Raw genomic sequence first — 16,190 nt, 5'->3', positions numbered from 1 at the left:
AACGCCTGAATCAAATAAACACCTGCTGTCATTGTTGTTGTTACCACCAGACTGCAGGCCTCCTACGTGTAAGGCGCTAGGCTAGATGCTCTTTGGTCCCATGGTCAGAGACTCTAATCTTATAGAAATTGACTCCAGAAATATTAGAGGCTCCACATAATATAATTCTGACTATCTACTCATACATAATTCCAGACAGGAAGAAGAGAGGAAATGATCCAAAGAAATCACTGTGTCTCCAATTAGTTTATATTTTATAAGGATACTTACAAAGGCAGGAAGGAGGAATTTGCAACCAAGAGCAGATACAAAGGAATGGCATGAAATGAAGAATAAAGTCAGGGAGGTAGGAGGCTGGGGCCTGGGACTAATGCACACACAGAAAAACAACAAGAACCACTGGGGTGTGCTCAGAATAAGGAAAAAAAACAAGAGAAGGGTAGGCCTACTGCTTGGGGCAGATGACGCAGTTAACTTAGAGGTGATAGAGTGAAACGGAATTACTCAATTCCTAGTTTGTTCCCATCTTCTCTATCAAGAAGAACAATCTGCAAGCCAGAAAGGAGAGCAAAAACATGACCAAGAGGAAATTAAAGTCTGAGATACGAGGAGATAGGAAGAGAGCTCCTGGCCACTGCCGGTGGTGAATTACATCTCAGAGCCATCCATTCATGCACCCAAATACTCAATGCAACGGGGACAGCAAAGTACATAGCCCTAGTACCCTAAAAGAACATGAATTCTTGATTATGGTATCTGAAAAAAATGGCAATGAGATAATATATGAGAGTTTATGAGGCATGGTAGAACTTCCAGAAACTTGCAGAGAGACAAGTGTCTCCATTTTAATAACAGACACTTTCAGCAAAATTTTAGTAGAGATTAGACACCTCGTGTTGACCCAAGAAAGTGAATATGGGTCACACCAACCTCATCTCTCTCATGGGGTTCCCCGGACGCTAACAGTGTGCCGCAGGTGTTGTAGAGTTAGGAAATAGTACCTAACAAGGCCGCGCAATTTCTTCGTGAACCAGGCAGGGAGAAAGCTCCATGACAGTACAGTTAGGAGAACTCAGAAAGGCTCAGCTATAATCCCCACAGAGGCCTGGAGAACAGGCTTGCGTAAATCTGGAGACGGATTTTAGTGGCACTTGACACAGTCTTCAGTGCCTCTCTGTTCAGCTGGTGATCTTGACTTTCAGGACAAGGAAGTTTACTGACATCTGCTGGGAGAAAGACCAGGAGGCAGCCAGTGGGTGGAGGAGGGGTTGAGAGCCCAGCTGTGGAAGCAGGGAGCCTGTGTTTGGATCCCAGCTCTGCTCCTTACTGGTTGTGTGATGTTAAGGAAGGTACATATACTCTCTGACTCAATTTTCCAATCTAGAAAATGGGGATAATAATTGTACCTACCTCACTTAGATGGGGTAGATTAAACTGGCATGTATAAAAGGAGTTAGAAGAGTACCTGATTATAGGAGTTACCTGGCAGGCTGAAATGGTGGGACCCTGCAAGATGAAAACTGGAAAGATAAAATACTGATGATAAATTACAGAAGAATGATGAAGGCAATGGAGAAAATGGGTCAGGGTAAGGGAGAGGAGATGGTGGAAGCAGAGGCACTCTGGGAAGGTGGTCTCTGAGGGATGGTATCTGACAAGGGACTGAAGTGAGGGGTTGAGCCACGTAGTGCTGGGAAGAGCAAAGTCCCTAAAGCAGGAAAAGGCTGGGGCCGGAAGCTAGTACGTGAGGCGGGAGCCCGGTGGGCATGCTTCAGAGAAGGAAACTGAAGTTAGAAAGGCCCCATCATACGCAGCCCTGCCAGCCAGGGGAAGCATGGGGGTTCACCTCATATGACATGGGCAACCATCAGAGGGTTGTGAGCAGGAGAGAGTTATGATTGTAAATGATTATATTGGCTACTTTTTGAAGAATATGCCGAAGAGGGGTAAGAATGGAATTAGGGAAATCAATTTGGGGGGATAGTAGTCGAATAGTTTTGTGGCATTTGTTAAAAAGATTTTATTCATTTATTTTGCGAGAGAGAGAGAGAGAGAGAGTAGGAGCGGGAGGAAGGGCAGAGGGAAAGGGAGAGAGACACTCTCCAGCAGACTCCACACTGAGTATGGAGGCCCACGCGGGGTTCAATCTCTTGACCCTGAGATCATGACCTGAGCCAAAATCAAGAGTCGGACGCTCAACCGACTAAGCCACACACGCAGCCCAGTTTTGTGGTATTTTAAGGAAGAGATGATGGTGTCTTAGGCTGGGAGAAAATGGTAAAAGGTGGCAGACTCAGAATATATTTTGAACAGTGTGATCCTGATTTTATAAAAAAGAAATACACCCACACATATACTGGAAAGATACATATGCAGATATTAATAGTGATTATCTCTAGATCATGCTATTCGCGGTGACTTTAATTTCCTTCTTTGTGATTTCTTCTGCATTTTTCAAAGCTTCCCCAACAGACACGTGGTGTTTAAGAAATCGGGGGGTTAGAGGGAAGAACATTTTTGGAAAAGAAACAATTATCCAAGGACAAGCTAAGTGAGGTGAGGATCAGTACAAGCCTAAGACATGTCGAGGATTTGACTAGCAGCAATTTCAATACCTATTGACAGTGTAAATGACTACAGGTAATAGGACTTAATTTTCATAGGTACCTCCCTCCCCGTGGAAAGTGACTGTCCTTTTCCACGCTGCTTCATTCCAGCCCACCTGGTTTATCATGTGCAGCCCCGAGTACCACAATCTAGGATCTAAATGAATTAGAGGAGACTATTCTGGATAGGGAGGGGACTTCAAACCACACACTGTAACAAGAGGAGTAGTTACCATCCACTGAGCACCCATTCTGTGTCAGGCACTTTCAAAATGTGAGAGTTAAACTAGGAGATGATTTGAATGGAAGGAAAAAAGTGACAAATGAACATATTTTTGAGCCCTCGTGGAGCTACTGCATTAAGCACTTTATCATACTTCATCACATCTAATCCTTACCATGATCTTCTGAGATAAGTATTATCCCTAATTTAGAGAGCTGAATTGAATTCATGAAAGAATTAAACCCATGAAACTGAATTAGGGAAATAGCACCGCATCACTAGGCTCTGGACTCAGACAGCCAGAGTTCAAGTCCTGGCAGCTATACTTTTTGCAACATTTGTTGCAAAAAGAAATACACACCCTTGGCCATGCTGCTAAGCCTTCCTAAGCTTCAGTTCCCTCAGCTACAAAAGGAGGCTAATATCATGGGGTTGCTTGAAGATTAAATTAGTTAATACATTAGAGCTCATAGCACAGTGCCTGGCATATAGTAAGCTCAATAAGCATCAGCAATTACTGTGGAGAAAACATACCTAAGATCACCCTGTAATTTGGGGAACAAGTAGAGAAGAAAAGAATCTGAGGGGCCTGGGTAATTGCTTTCTAGTGGTGATGGTCTGTCATAGGGAAGAAGAGAGGCTTATACTGACTTCAAAAAGTAGAACCAGATTCAGGGAATGTAAGTATAACAGGGCGTTGGGTAGAATGCAACCTGAAATTAGTTAGCTAGGCAATGCCAGTGACTTTTCTGCCAAGCAGATACCTATCTCTCTCCTTCAGGGAAAAGTCATTAAGTGGTTCTTATGATGCTCTAAGAGGCCATGCCCCACAGGTCTAGAGAGAGAACCTAGTAAAGCTTCTTACAGCTCAACAAGGTCTGCATGTCTAACACTCTTTGTTATGCAGAGCTGGTTTCTGATGAGAGGTGGGAAAGCACATGGAGTTCAAGAGTCTCCCTGATGGGTTAGGACAGACCCCATAAGAAGCCTCCTGGGAGAAAGAGACCCCAAAGACCCCAAAGGGGGTCCCCCAAACTCACCATGAGGAAAGGGGCAGGTCTTGGTTACCAGCAGGGAGGCAGGGTAATCTTTGTGGGAGTTGGAGGAGGCTGGTTCAAACACAGGCCATGGCTGAGACTGGAAACCTTCCGGATGTGGGTGTGATTGGAGCACCACGACTGAGCACTATAAACCAAGAGAGCTGTCATCTTGGAGCCCAAGCACATGCACTATGTGGAGACTCTAGGGCAACAAGGGAATCCCTGCAGCAGTGGGGGAAAATACTCTGTGGAGCCAGTTTACAACAACACTGCAGATCACTCACACCCAAGACTGACCCTTCAGAATGAATTCAGACCAGGGTGTTCTTGGTGTTCTTGGATGTTCAGAAGAGGTGGGAGGTGGTTGGGGCCTTAAGAGAGAAGTTTTGGAATCCCTACTAATGTGAGCAGGAAGGTGTTCTGGCAACTGACTGGGGGGAAAAGGATATTCCTATTCTTTGTTGTGCCCCCTCCCCCAAACTGGTGAAGTATGTTAAATCAGTCATATCCAAGTCGTAAATAAGACTTGATTAAACTCAACATTTAGGACTTTCTAAAAATCAGAATCAAAAATAACAGCTCCTATTGATTTGATGCTCATTATATGCCAAACTCTTTACATGCCTTAACTCATTAATCCTCACAAAACCCTCTGAGATGGAGATGATTTTCATTACCATTTTACAGGAAACTGAGGCTGGGGGAAGCTAAAATACCTGTTCAAGGTCACATGGTAGACACTGATAGAACAAGAATTAGCTGATAGGGGTGCCTGATCACAGAGCCGAGCCTTTTCACTAATGCTTCAATCTACCCCTGTAAAGATGGAAAGGGAGATGCAAGGCCATGTGGCTATGCCGTTGATGGGATGAGAATAGATGAGTGGGCTACAATACCCACAAAGTCTTTCCTATGCTGCCACACCGAGATTTTATGTTTCCTTGCAACCTTAAGAATCTGTGGGCTTCACTTATCTCTGCAGAATTGCTATAAAAATGAGTTGTTTTAAGTGGAAAATAAGCATAGGAACTATGGCTAAGGAATATAAAGATAAACCACATATCGAGACACAGTCTAAGTCTGTAGGTCAAATTTCATGACAACGACCTTCAGAGGAGTAGTATTTGTCCATTCAGCAAATATCTATTCCATGCCTTCCGTGTGCTGGGTGTATCGCAGGGAGCTAAACAGACGAAGATCCCTACCTTTGTGGATTTTACAGTCTTGTGGGGGGAGGAAAAATAAACAGCAAACCTAATAGCTGAGTAAATTACATGATATATTAAAAGGCTTTAACTACTCGATCACAGTTGCAGCTTTAAATTAGGCTGGAAGGGGAGACCTCTTTGAGAAGGTGACACTAAAGTGAAGGCTAAAAGGAAGAGAGAGTCAGTCATGTCGGTATCTGAAGGGATAACATTGGAGGCAGAGGACACACCCAATGCAGAGGCTGGGACAAGAGCCCACCTGAGTGGAGGAGATGCAAGAAGGCCGGTGTGACTGGGGCAGGGTTAGGCGAAGAGAGGAGGTTAAGGTCCAAACGGTGAGGGAAGGGTGGCAGGTCTGCCAGGCTTTTATACCAAGTAAGACGAGGAACTGTCGTGGGGTTTCAAGTAGAGGAGTGATAGGATCTAACTTGCATTGAATATATTAAAATGCACTGTATTTTATTCTGTTTTGACTTGAACATATTCTTTATCACGGAGCTCGACGCTCAATCCTCCGCATCAGCGTGAGGTACAGAGAACCCCACCGGTCTTGTGATTGGACTGGAAGGAGAGGGAGTCGGTGCATTTGAGTAAAAATAGTTTTGTCATTTAGTTCAAAGAGCCGCTGGGAGGAATAACTAATAACAATAGTTGTAAAGGTCACTGCAAATAGGAAGGGCTATCAAATGCTAACTACTACTTAAAAATAAAAAGCCTGTCATTATTCCTTGGTCCTGGAGTCAAGACCTCTAGCAGCCTCAGCCAGCCCAACCCGTTAACGCTTTGCTGCCCTTAAAGGACTTCTCCCTTAACCTGTGCCATCTGAGGGCCGGGTCTCCCATCTACAGCTCTGATGGAAGGAACGGAGCCGTTTACTCTGTGTACTCAGCAACAAAACACAGGGGTGGATGAACATTTGTTGCAAAAAGAAAATTCTTAAGCAGTGCTTACAAGGCTCCCTGAAAAGCCTTGAGTGTTTAAATGAGTGACATGGGGATAGATGTAAAAAGCTCTTGCAATGAGTTGTTTACACCATTCCATCGGGTCACGGAAATTTTGCTCGAGATCTGTTTGTGTGGGAACCACATGGGAATGCTAGCTTGCTGGTGCCAGCTTTGAAACCGACACAACGAATAGCTATTGTTCTGACACCATATCCGGCGGCTCGTGTCTACACACACTAAAGACGACCTTCCTCTTCAGAAATAACTTCCAGCCATTATATGGCTTTTTACATTGTTACCGGTGTACCCGATGTTCTAGATGACTGGGGAAGAGGGAAATTGCATAAGGACATTTCAGATTCTCTCCTAAAAGGATTCCCCAACTTCTCTATTTTGTTCAGTCAGGTCATCCAGGTTACTGCATTCCTAGCGTGATGAGAAATGGTGGAAGACACACAAAGGGGCGGAGAAGGGAAGTAAATTATTAAACACCTAGGAAGGACCAGGCTCTGTGTTAGGAGATCATTTTATTTCACCATCACAACCCCATGAAAATAAATACTACCCCCTATTTTGCAGATGAGGCAACTAAGGCTTAGAGAGATTAAGTAACTTACTTATTTAACAAGCGTTAGAGCTGGGGTTTGAACCTGCTGACTAGGAATCCTCATGTTCGCAGGCCGCAAGGATTTGCCCTCGAGAAGACCGTCATCTAGTGGGTGAGGCAAGACTTACACAGGGAAACCAGCAGGAGACAAATACCAGCCGTGCATAATCAGATGCTTAATTCACGTGATCGAGCCTCCTGAATTCAGTTGTATACTTACATACAGATAACCACAAAGAGCAAGGCCCTAAGCAAAATACAGGCAGGGACAGTAAAGGAAGCATGATTTTTCTATCAATGACATCTATCAATGACTTCTACATTTTAAAAAAATGCTGACCTCTTCTGCTGCTCCTCTAGTCTTGGGGCTGGCAGCTGCTTCCCCTCAGTTACCTCAGAGAATTCTCCGAGAATCTCAGATTATCAGAGAAGATAAGCATGAGGCTGTAGGACCAAGGGAGCATTGCCCACCTTTTGATGAGCCTGGGCCCACTCATGTCTTTTCCCTAAAGTTCCAGGGTCTACAGGATAACAGACTTGGGGTGGGAGGTGTCAGAGGAAAAGCAGTAGGTCCCAAGACATTGAAGACAATGTGAATTAGGGGTCACAGAGAGAGCTAATAGCACCCATGGGTCATTATGACCATAAGCCTAAAAGGTGAATGATTACCTGCTAATGTTCCAGGAAATGTTTAGCTTCTAGGATGTCTGCTCAGTTTCTTCCCATCCACTGGTATCCACAGTCCTGTGGGAACGGCAGTTGTGCTCGTTATTAAGCTATAATAAACAGCTCCAAACTCACCCCTCTTTGCTCCTCCTGGCAGTTGTGGGCCAGGGCTCTATGCTGCTCTTAGGCTGTGCCAGGGAGGCGTGCTGGATGGAGCCTGCAAGGCCGCAGAGGGAAAGAAAGGGCCTGCTCTCTGCTGAGTGCTTGCTGTTTGCTTCCTATTTATCAGCAGCTCCCCAGTCTCAGGGCTTCACCTGGGGAGGCCCATCATTCCGGTAGCAGCAGGTGATTCTAGTTGGCAGGTTTTCCAATACTCACAGAACCAGCCTCGTGGTACGTGACCACCACCCCCCAAATTTTCTACATTTTAAAAAATGCTGACCTCTTCTGCTGCTCCTCTAGCCTTGGGGCTGGCAGCTGCTTCCCCTCAGTTACCACCATCATGACACCTTAATGTACTCTCTGGCTTTTCTTCAACGCCTAGTTAAGAGTTCTGGGTATTACATTCTCCCTATTAAACTAACTGATCCGATTTCTGACTCCTGACAGGACTCTGACTGATATACAATTAATTTCACTGTTAACTGAAATTAAAGCAAATTAGAAAGCTATTTCATATATGCCAAGGTCCAATACACATTTAGTTCATCCCTCGTACCCACATGAGGCTGCTAATCTGACCATGTCCCTGCTCGGTTGGAGGTCATGCAATAGCTCCCCACTGCTCACTGCATGAAATCCAAGCTCCTAGCACCAGGCCCTCCACAAGTCTCTACTCCCCCTCCAGACACATCCCTACCATGCCTGTTCAAACCCACCATGCTGGTTTTCACATCCCATGCCTTTGCCTAGGTTTTCCTCTGCTTAGAATTTGTCTTTTAAAGTCCAGCTCAAATGTCACCTCTTCCCTGTTTCTACCTCTCCCTCTAGCTGCTGAATAGTCCCTTCTGAAATACAAATCAAAACCACAGTGAGATACCACCTCACATGGATCAGAATGTCTAAAATTAACAACTCAGGAAACGACAGATGTTGGCAGGGATGCAGAGAAAGGGGAACCCTCTTACACTGTTGGTGGGAATGCAAACTGGTGCAGTCACTCTGGAAAACAGCATGGAGGTTCCTCAAAAAGTTAAAAATAGAACTACCCTAGGACCCAGCAATTGCACTACTAGGTATTTATCCAAAGGATACAAAAATGCTGATTCAAAGGGGCACCTGCACCCCAAGGTTTATAGCAGCAATGGCCACAATAGCCAAACTATGAAAAGAGCCCAGATGTCCATTGACAGATGAATGGATAAAGAAGGTGTGGCACATATGCACAATGGAATATTACTCAGCCATCAAAAATAATGAAATTTTGGGGCACCTGGGTGGCTCAGTCGGTTAAGTGTCTGCCTTCGGTTCAGGTCATGATCCCGGGGTCCTGGGATCGAGTCCCGCATCGGGATCCCTCCCTGCTCAGCGGGGAGTCTGCTTCTCCCTCTCTTCTCCCCCTGCTTTGTGCTCACTCTCTCTCTCTGTCAAATAAATACAATTAAAAAAAATAATAATGAAATCTTGCCATTTGCAACGATGTAGACAGAACTAGAGGGTATTGTGCTAAGCAAAATAAGTTGGTCAGAGAAAGACAAATACTGTATGATTTTACTCATTGTGGAATTTAAGAAACAAAATAGATGAACATAGGGGAAGGGAAGGAAAAATAAGATAAAAACAGAGAGGGAAGCAAACCGTAAGAGACTCTTAAGTATAGGGAACAAACTGAGGGTTGCTGGAGGGGAGGTGGGTGGGGGGATGGGGTAACTGGGTGATGGACATTAAGGAGGGCATGTGATGTAATGAGCACCAGGTGTTATATACAACTGATGGATCACTAAATTCTACCCCTGAAATTAATAATACACTATATGTTAACTAAATTGAATTTAAATTAAAAAATTAAATTAAAATAAGTAAATAAAAAATACTCCCTACTGTGCTCCTAAGCCTTAATGTACTCTTCTATTAGACCATGTTGCTTCTGGAGGCCAAGGTAGACATCATTTTCTATCATTATGTCAGTACCTGGAACAGTGCTGGGCACTCAGTAGACCCTTAACAAATATTTGAACTTGAAATTCCCTGTTATGTTTTCATTATCCAAATTTCTTGCTACCCACTTGAGGCATACAATTACAAAAACAAAACAAAACAAAAAAACACCAAACCCTCAATACTCAAAAAACTTTAAAATTCATTCCTTTCTCTTCTGTTTGGATGGAATCCTCGTCCAGATACAAAGCTGTTTGTATATTTTTGTATTAGATAATATCCGTAAGAGGTCACATTATAATTTCCCTAGTTCAGTGCCAAGGAGGGCTGACATCATCATGAGTTCAAGAGCTGCAGTTAACAAAGGAGTAAAAATGGCCATTTAGGACTTTGGCTAAAAGGAAAGTGGTTCCTCTGACCAGGGCAAGTCAGCCTTGTGCTAAGTAATGCTCACAAAAGTCTACTAAAGTCGAATACGTGTAAGAGGTTAAGCAATTTGCCTAACTGAAATCCAGGACTCAGCTCTCCCATGATACCAAACGTGGGATGAAGGTTGTTACTGCTGGGATGAAATGCTCCAGGCATCCCAGGGTGGCCAGGGGTGCCTCTTGGATTTGGCAGTGGAAACACTTCCAAGTTGACCATATCATCAGGGCACAGGATTTTTGCTGTCCCACACCTTGGAAACCATTTCCATCACTGTTGGCTAACCATGCATGTACTTTACCACCTTGATGGTTCCTTAAAGTCTCAAAGTGCCAAGTGAGTGGCAACAGAAAGCTGTGGGACCCTGGAGGCAAACAGTAGGCAGCATAAATCCAACTCTGATAAGGCCATTGTGTGCTCAACATTTTGGAGATGGAGCTGGAAAGAAACAAAGGCAAAAAAAAAAAGGCACAGTTCCTCTTTGTTCTGTAATCTATCTTTTGATCCTTTAATATGTAGATAGATAATAAGCATCTATTCTTGCATGGAGAAGGAATATGAGTCCGTTTGGTCAGAGATAACTGTGATCTCTCTAAGACAGTGTATTTTACTCACAGAGTTGCTAAGAGAGTTGTATTTTCACACCTGTAGACATCACAAGGATTCAACAGAATCTTACTGAGTATAACTGATTACACTGCCCACCCCGTGAGTAATTACATCTGTTTGAGTTTCTGTCACTTTATTTTCAGGAATCTCTGCTGAACAATCGCACACCTATTTTTTTTTTTTAATGATTCTAATATTGACATTTTGTGTAAACCTGATTGTGAAAAATCTATTTGAGAGGTGTGGCTTGGTATGGTACTGAGGATAACCTGGAGAATGAAGTTAGTTAACAAAACAAAAAGTTACATTTCCTAATCTAAAGTAATAAATTCAAGGAAACAAGCTAAATCTCTCATATTTTTTCCTTGTGAAGAGCACTTCATGTGGGATATGACCTGTTTGGAAAAATTCCATAGAAGGACAACAGTTAGATAGTTGGCTGGATGCCTTCCTTTCACCCCTCCCGACAGGCTCTCTCCCGTCTCCACTCTGACACCTGCCCGGGGAGGCACAACCCATAGACCATGTCCATGGGGCTCTTGGGCCTCTTGGCTTCCCACTGGGTTCCGCCAATGGGGAGTTCACAGGAGATGGGCCCTCTGAGAGTTGTTCGTGGTAATCAGAATCTCTGCCTCAGGACTGCTTTGGGTTGACTTAATGCTTGACCTAAGGTCACTTGCCTCAAGGCAGCCTTCTCTATATTACTGCCACACCTCTTCCCTTCACCCAAACTCAGGGTGAGGGTGGTTGTACTGCTTCTAGCCCTGGGTTATTGTGGAACCCCTGGGGTTCCCTCCCCAGCTACCATCCCACCCTCATCTTGGTAAATAGTTCCTTATAAGTTGATTTTCAACGATTATCTTCATTTGGGTATGCCATCTCTTTCCTGCTAGGATCCTGACTGGATAATGTTATACTGCTCAATATGGAGGGGTAGAAACATTCCAGTCTTTTTTTTTTTTTTTTTAAGATTTTATTTATTTATTTGAGAGAGAGACAAGAGAGAGAGAGCAGGAGCAGGAGGGGAAGAGCAGAGTAAGAGGGAGAAGCAGACTCCCCGCTCAGCAGGGAGCCTGATGCGGGACTGGATCCCAGGACCCTGAGATCATGACCTGAGCGGAAGGCAGAAGCCCAACTGACTGAGCCACCCAGGTGCCCAAAACATTCCAGTCTTTTATGGCCAGTCTGCTTTCCAGAGAGTTAGGTAATATGCAGAGATACTATTCAAAATATTCAACATACTGCCCCAGCAGGGTCCCGGAGACCCTGCTGAACCAGGCATTATCCCTTAAGTTGCTAGATTATAGAAAGGCCTACAGAGTCCCCAGGGAGGGGCTGAGGCAGCCAGAGACACTTGGGAGTGTCAGGATAGAGGCTATGGACCAACCAACGGAAGGGGTTAGTGTTTTAACAGCTGGTGCATTCCAGTTAAATGTTAGCCCAGGTAATATGCCTACCTATTTTCAACTTTAGGTTAGCAAATTTCAACCACAAAGTTCATTTTTATGTTTATTTAACAGACTCTGAAGGGAGAAATGCAGACAAAAAATGAACAGAGAACAGATGTTGCCTTATACGTATAATGAATGACCAACAAATTTTGCATTCCCCCACCCTAAGTGACCCAAGAAAGAACCAATTTTAAGCCTCTGGCAGAATGGACAGCATATCGACAAGCTCAACATATGACCAAATTTCAAAGGCTGCCCAGTGCTACCAGGGATTTTTAGAACTGTGACATTTGCATCAAAGATTGTGTCTGGGGTGCCTGGGTGGCTCAGTTGGATAAGCGACTGCCTTCGGCTCAGGTCATGATCCTGGAGTCCCGGGATCGAGTCCCACATCGGGCTTCCTGCTCAGCAGGGAGTCTGCTTCTCCCTCTGACCCTCTGACCCTTTTCCCCTTTGTGCTTTCTCTCTCTCATTCTCTCTCTCTCTCTAATAAATAAATAAAATCTTAAAAAAAAAAGATTGTGTCTGTGCTAAGCATTTTGCATCTCTTATGACAGTCCTTTTAATCCTGGACTGTGGGGTGCCTGGGTGGCTCAGTTGTTAAGTGTCTGCCTTTGGCTCAGGTCATGATCCCGGGGTCCTAGGATCGAGCCCCACATCGGGCTCCCTGCTCCACGGGAAGCCTGCTTCTCACTCTCCCACTCCCCCTGCTTGTGTTCCCTCTCTCGCTGTGTCTCTCTGTGTCAAATAAATAAATAAAATCTTTAAAAAAAAAAAAAAGAAATCCTGGACTGTGGTTTCTGAATTTGTTTGAGCCTATAAAATAAAGCAGGATTTGATCCTTGGCCACACACAAGAAGTTTCTTGATTCTTTTTAGAGCTGATCCTGTGTAATATAATAGGTTATTCTTCCTCTGAAACATAATTATATCACATATTTTTATATTTCCTTCTGCTGCTTCTATGGTGACATCATTTACATATCTCCAGTGATTAGTCATGAAAATGGGCCATATGCTTGTAACACATACTATCTGGGTTTTCAATGCTGTTAGTTTAAGCTGTGGACAATTACATAAATTCCTTTCTTATTCACTGTGTTGCAAATGCTGAATAACTAAACTATCTTGCTAATGTAGCATCAGGTTAAAGAAAATGAGACACCTAATGATTTTGACAGAATTTAAAAGGGAATCTTTAGCTACAGATCAATGGTTGGATCTGAAAGAATACTCATCTCAGGAAACAGCATTTCAAATACCATTATTTCTCCTTTGCCCCATTAACAACTGGCAGTAACAGCAGAGAACATAACAGAATTAGGGAGAAATCCATGACATGGAATGTGTGCATATATGTATAAGAGGCCAACAGATAAAGGGCAGATTAAGCTACAAAAGAAAATATTCTGGTGATCATTAATCGTACAGTGCTGGAGGCTAGCCCTGTATTTAGAATGCATGTTGGTGTAAATGATATTTATTACAAAATGCATAAATTATACTTTGTTTTTTGTTTTTAAAGATTTTATTTATTTGACAGAGAGAGACATAGCGAGAGATGGAACACAAGCAGGGGGAGCAGGAGAGGGAGAAACAGGCTTCCCGCCGAGCAGGGAGCCTGATGCGGGGCTCAATCCCAGGACCCTGAGATCATGACCTGAGCCGAAGGCAGACGCTTAACAACTGAGCCACCCAGGCGTCCCATAACTTATACTTCTGTTTAGTCTTCAGTACACAAGGCTAGGTGATCAAGGAAAGTATCCTATCTAGATACAAAGAAAGGTTCTTTGAAGTTTATTAGTTGAGTTTGTGTCCTTATGTGATAGGAGGTTTATAAAATCAAACATTCTCCTTATTAAAGAAAAATACTATGCCATAAGCCTTCAATCAAACAACCATCTCAGGAAAAAGAAAGATAAAAAGAAATACAATTAATTAATTGTGCTAACCATTCTTCTCTGAAGATATTAGCCGGGACTTCAGGAATTAACTAGAGTAATATTAATACAACAGAATTATTAAACTATATCTAGTATTTTTACATCTGATAAACTATTCCCAGTAAAGATAGGTTATTTGGTTCAGTTAAGTGAGCAAACAAATTCTTTCACTGTTTCTAAGTAGTGTAGACTGTGTCATTCCCTGTGAACCGAGGCAGTTCTGGGGTCATTGTTTGTCTTGCCTGCCAATGTGTTCCATGACCCACACCACAAAAGATCCCAAGGTGTGGAAACAATAAGTAATCTTCTTGGTTTCTAGTGGAAAGTTAGTTGATCTGGGAATAAAATGTACCATTATCCAATCTCCAAGTGGGAAAACCCAATCAAATGGCAGTGAAAGTATAACGTAAAAGAGGAGGCCGTAAAGCCTTCATGTCTAAAGCTGCTGACTACCCACAGAGACTGCAGAATCCCCCACAATCCAAGACCTCAGTCAAGTGAATTTACTTTACTACTAAGAAGCAGAAGCTATACATTTACCTCTAAATGTGCTGCCGTAGCAAATCTGTGACCAGAAAACGCCAACAACATTGCTTCAGTGACAGCGTCGGCTCCCCCATCTGACACCCCTTCAGTTCCAGGGCACCTTTCTAGAATGGCCTTCGTCAGAAACAGACAGCAACCATTTCGATCATGTAAAAGTAGCAAACCAATTCACTTTCAACTAAAAAGAAAAATACTGTTGATACGGCAGTCTCGGAAATCCAGATACTGAGCCATCTGGAATCTCACTGGGGACTTACTGTTCATTACAACAGATCATGGAGGCACAGAAGACAAACGGACCTGCAAGGTTTTCTAGTGGGAGGGCCAGCCCCACAATGAGATCACTTATGTGCCATTCGTGGCAGATAATTCTGCTGTCAGAGAGGTTTTGCAAGGACGTCCACAACTGCTGAGGTCAAATTAACAGTTGTTCAAATGGATCAAAAACTTCATCTCTGTAACACTTCCCTTGATTCGGACTTTTTGTCTTTCTGAGGAAGTAGAGGAAGTCCAACCCTCTTCTCCCTTACAGCTCTGCATGAAGTTGATGACTACCATGATGTCTTCGTTAAGCCTTAGCTCCTCATCCAGATGGACAAATGCTATTGATTGCCTCCACTGGGTTAAACATAAGGGATTAAAACATGAGCCAGATGCAGTACCACACACGTATATAATTAAACTTAATTTATTAGGATGACTGCTATACCGGCACTATGAAGTACCTTAGAAACTGCCGTCTAAAGTATGTTTTTTTCTTTTCCCCACAGCAATGTAAGCTTTTTCTCAACACACTTTTTTTTTTAAAGATTTTATTTATTTGACAGAGAAAGACACAGCAAGAGAGGGAACACAAGCAGGGGGAGTTGGAGAAGCAGGCTTCTGCCGAGCAGGAAGCCTGATGCGGGGCTCGAACCCAGGACCCTGGGATCATGACCTGAGCCGAAGGCAGACGCTTAATGACTGAGCCACCCAGGCACCCCTTTCTCAACACAGTCTTATATGAAACACAATACTTGAATCAGACTGGGCAGAGTAGCTCTGCCTGAAGTGAAATGAGGGATTAGAGCCTCATCTGCGTGGCCTCCCCCTCTGCCCTTCAGAGGCTCTAGAAACAGCCCCGTGGAGCCTCTGGGCCCTGGGCAAAACAGCGTAAACACCATTGCTCTAGAACTGCAGAGAAGCTTTCTTGAAAAGGAGACTGTGCACAGAGGGAGGAAGACTCTGAATGCTGTACTAAGGAATTTGTACTTTTCCTAAATGAAAAAGCCATTGGAAGCTTTTAGGCTTTTAGCTTTTAGGGGAGTGATATGAGAAGATTAATGCTTTAGAAAGTTATGTGGTGGTGATATGGAGTTTATACCACAGGATGGACAAGAGATAGAAATTAATAATGAGGTGGTTGTACTAGATGGTGAGATGATGAGAGCTCTTTGGAAGGGTATTTTGAAGATAGAATTAATAGAAGCTGCCCGCTGGTGGATTAAAGGAGAATTCCAAGGTCATACTAAAATTTCTTGTTTATTCATTCAATTGACATTTACTGAGAACCTACTGTGTGCGAGGCGTACTTCAAGATGAGAGAAAAAAATAGGTTTGTCTTCAAGAAGGTGACTGGCTGTTCAGATAAGACAGAGATATAATTAAGCAATTAAGGAGAACATGAGTAGAAGGTATTACTGCAAACTGTGCACATGATGGCACAAGAGCACAGAGTGAGAGGCAGATACGTGTACTGGGCTCCCTCTGCTCTAGTCCACCCTCCTTCTAGCCTGTCTCTCTGCACACTAGGGATGGGAAAAGTAAAGACTACATTTCCCCATTT

At 43.6% G+C, this 16,190-nt stretch overlaps 1 protein-coding gene across 3 annotated transcripts in view; it reads right to left on the bottom strand.

Moving 5' to 3' along the window:
• NUBPL (NUBP iron-sulfur cluster assembly factor, mitochondrial) overlaps positions 1 to 16,190 on the bottom strand; it is a 284,107-nt gene that overhangs the window by 14,322 nt on the left and 253,595 nt on the right. The window contains exons 16-18 of one of the 3 annotated variants that reach the window (XM_073895054.1): positions 14,360 to 14,479; positions 8,727 to 10,255; positions 7,298 to 7,372 (exon numbers count right to left, since the gene is read on the bottom strand). The exons of 1 other annotated variant lie outside the window; for it this stretch is intronic. The gene's annotated coding sequence lies outside the window, so the exon portion shown is untranslated. The remainder of the gene's footprint in view (positions 1 to 7,297; positions 7,373 to 8,726; positions 10,256 to 14,359; positions 14,480 to 16,190) is intronic. One more of the 3 variants, XM_073895055.1, reaches the window with a different exon arrangement.

This window comes from Callorhinus ursinus, unplaced genomic scaffold, assembly GCF_003265705.2.
Source record: "Callorhinus ursinus isolate GAN/ISIS: 27379988/994484 unplaced genomic scaffold, GSC_fseal_2.0 scaffold8, whole genome shotgun sequence".
Classification (NCBI taxonomy): domain Eukaryota; kingdom Metazoa; phylum Chordata; class Mammalia; order Carnivora; family Otariidae; genus Callorhinus; species Callorhinus ursinus.
The sequence above is the reverse complement of the archived record's forward strand: the minus strand, read 5'-3'. Positions and strand labels throughout refer to the sequence as shown.